The sequence below is a fragment of the Otolemur garnettii genome, unplaced genomic scaffold (genome assembly GCF_000181295.1).
Source record: "Otolemur garnettii isolate 467f Iridium unplaced genomic scaffold, OtoGar3 scaffold01737, whole genome shotgun sequence".
In the NCBI taxonomy this organism is placed as follows: Eukaryota; Metazoa; Chordata; class Mammalia; order Primates; family Galagidae; genus Otolemur; species Otolemur garnettii.
In genome coordinates, this window is record NW_003854132.1 from 1 (window position 1) to 3,526 (window position 3,526).

At 57.3% G+C, this 3,526-nt stretch overlaps 1 pseudogene; it reads left to right on the forward strand.

The window, feature by feature from the left end:
• The first annotated feature begins 567 nt into the window (after positions 1–567).
• Positions 568–2,587, forward strand: LOC111722901 (annotated as a pseudogene).
• Positions 2,588–3,526: the final 939 nt, after the last annotated feature.

Consider the following 3,526-nt stretch of genomic DNA (forward strand, 5'->3'; position numbering starts at 1 on the left):
ACAGGAGATTACATTTTGCTAAAGAATAAAAAGGGCATAAGCCCCAGGCGATGAGGGGGGAGGTGGTGGTGAGGGAAGGGAACTCTTTAAAGGCAAGGAGAAGTCCACATAAGCTGTTTTGAAACCAAAGGTGACAAAAACCGACGAATGTTGCAGGGTTTTCTCGTGGGAGTCTGCATTAGCCCGCCTCCCGCGCCCCCGGCCACGCGGAGTAGGGTCCGGGAGGCGGGGCTCCCCGCCGACAGGGCGGCGCCGTCCGGCCGCCTCCCGGGCCGAGATCCCGGGGTGTGCGTGTCGCCCCACTAGGGCGAGGCCACGGGCAAAGCGGGTCCTGCACGACGACACGAAGCCTGAAGGGCCGCGGCCGGAGCCCAGGACGGCAAAGGTGCCGGGGCCTCCCAGCAGAGGCCACGCTCCTGGCCGGAAAACAGGTCGACCCAGTGCCTGCGGCCGCGGCTACAAACCGAGAAGTTCTGCGTGGTCGGGCTCAGGCTCGGGCGGGCGCAAGCCCAATGGACGAGAGGTCAGGGCGCAGGCGCGCAGTGGTCCGCAGGCGCCATAAAATGTAATAACCACCCTCCCGACCCCGGAAACCGGAATCCTCCCGGTCGGGCGCAGGCGCAGTGGTGGCTGGCGGGGACGCAGCGCATGCGCAAGCTCGGAGAGAGCGATGGGCGGGGTGTTAACAACGCTGCAATGGCTGCCCGCGAGGGTCGGAGAAGCCGAGCTCTGGGCTCCTCTCACAAGCCGACTTCCTGACGCCGCCAGTGGGCGGGGTCCCCCGGGCCATTGCCGCCGTCATGTATCCACCGTCGCCGCTGCCGCCGCCGCATCGGGACTTCATCTCGGTGACGCTGAGCCTTGGCGAGAACTACGACAACAGCAAGACCTTGCGGCGGCTCTCCTGCTGGAGGGTGAGGTTTGGGGCGGCCGACCCGGGGCTGGGGCAGCTGCACCCCCCGCCGCCCTCCGGGCCTGCCACTTTGGTGGGCGGGGGCACCGTCCGCACTGGCCTGATGTCCCCCCACGCCACCCCTGGCCACCCTCTGTCCTGCGGAAAGGGGCAGCCGTTCATTTCGGGCGGCGGAGCTCCGAGTCGACTTGCCTGCGCCCGTGTCAGCCGCCCGCGTTCTGCGGGAAGGTGGTCGTGGCAGGCGGCCCAGAACCCCGGCTGATTGTCCGGGCTTCGTTCTCTGTTTCTGCAAGCTGCTGCCCCGGGCGCCGACTCCTCTTGGGGCGGAAACCTAGAGTCCCCGTAGCGTACGCGCTCCTTGGTACGACGAGTAAGGACGAGCCCTGCTGGGTTAACTAGGGTGTTCGTAGCGGTCTCGGGCCGAAGGGCATTGACACCACATCGGGGCAGGTGCGCGTCCGGGTCGGGTGCCCGAGCCAGAGACGGGAATCTCGGGCGTCTTCTCTACTGCCGATGAGACGGGACACTAGTATTTCTGCGTTTGTTCTTATAGTCGTGTCTCATGATATCTGCTGTAGATCGTCCCAGCAGTGTCATCCCTGCTGAGAGGGTACTTGTCCCTATTCAAAACAAGTGGGGCCGGACACTGCTGGATCTTCTGAATTACTCATTGTCCTCACTGAATTGTGACGGTTGAGTTGAAGAGACTTTCAGCTACGGGTATCTTCCGTAAGAAATGTCATTCTCTGTCCTTCCCTTAGAAATGGAAGCAACTGTCGAGATTACAGCGGAATGCCATTCTCTTCCTCTTCGCCTTTCTGATTCTCTGTGGACTCCTGTCCTACACCAGCTTGGCTGACCAGTGGAAAGGTATCTGGGACACGTGTGCCTGAGGGGTACTCGTCTTGAGGGGCTGAGGGTTGCCTGGGCAGAAGCGATCTTGCCTTCTACCATAAACAGCTCCAGGCGGCAGATATGGCAAGGAATTGGCAAGAGGTGAAGATAAAGAGAAAGGTAGAAGTGTATTTAAATTTAAGCTTCTGGCTAGAATGCAGATGTTAATTTGATGCTGTGTGGCTGCCTTCTAGGTGTCTGGTGTAAGTACTGACGTCTCTGGCCATTCTCTTTGTAGCGTGAATTAAGTCGTCAGCTAAAGAGTTACGTGAATAAGTACACAGATCTCCTAGCACTGGGGAGAGGTCTGGTGAGGAGGTAGAGACTCTTCTGAATTTCACCAAGATTGTTGTGTGTAGGGGGAAGGTAAAGAGCTGCTGCAGGTTGCTCAGACAGATTGCCTGTCTGCCACTGTGCTGTACTTTCTGGAGTGGAAAGCGATCGGGGGAGCCTTGGGGTGTGTGTTGTGGATAAGGAGACAGACTGCCAAGTGCTTGTAAAAAGACCCATTCCCTTTGGCCATTCCGGAATTCATTTCAGTGACTTTTCGTTCTCGTTGTGTTGCTGTGTAGCGGACAACACCCACAGGTGTTTTGGGAGGGAGTTTATTTACATCTCTCTGAGCCTGTGACATGTTTGAAGTAAAGTAGATTCTCTTATTCAGCTTTGAGTGTCAGGCCAGCAGAAGAGCAGAAGAGGCCAGAAGTCCCTGGGTTGAAACCAGCAAATCCACCCGTCTTACCAGCTCCTCAGGAGGCAGATGGTAACCGAGAGGACATTCCAGGGATTTTATCTCAGGTACTTGTAGTAGACCAAGCATGCGATTGTGCTGGGGCTCCTTCCAGAAGTGTTTCAAACTAGTAAATGTTATTTCAAACAGATTGAGAAGAGTTATTATTTTCCTTCCCACGCGTTTTGTGTTTTTACCTCATGCTCGTTCATTCTGGGTTGGATAACGCTTGGGAAAAGCAAGACACGTGCTCCTCTCTTCATTCTCTTTGAACGCTGACCCTGGGCTGGTTCCTGTCTTAGGTGCTGGCTTCCAGCAATGAATAAAATAGACTTGTCCCTTCTCTAGGGTGGCCTCAAACGGGGTGGGGGGTGGTGGTGGTGAGAAGCCAGCAACAAAGAGGAGGAGGCGTGTGGCGTGGCACATGGTGTTTGTCCTGTGTGGAAGAGAATGGGACGTGGAGAGGAATAACCGGTGTGGGGGGCAACCTCTCTGAGGACAAGGCATTGAGGACGAGACCTGGAGGCTGAGAAGCCAGTGGCACTAGGCAGAGAGGACAGCCAGGTTGAGCCTTAGTGAGACTGAGGGAGGCAAGGAAGACTCCAGCATGTTCCAGGGAAGTGAAATTCTCAGGGGGCTGAGGAAGGGGAGTTGGGTCAGGATAGCTGTGGTCCTGTGGGTCCTGGAGGGGACATGCACAGGAAGATGTTAGGGTAGACTGGACGTCTGAGGTGTTTGCTGTGGAAATTGTTCTAGCTGCTGGGTGGAGACAAAGATTGGAGCTGCCTGGCTGTGGGGGTGGCGTGGGTTGAAGGAGGCTCCACAGGGCAAGGTTGGGCTGGGTGCATGTGTATGTGGGGAGGGTCCCCATGGGGAGGGGCCCGTGAAGGCTGAACAGAATCCAGTTTGGGGACGCTGAGGCACTTGGTTATGAGCTGTCTACTTTGAGGTGCCTGGAAGGCAGCATGGAGATGTTAGCAGGTGGGTGG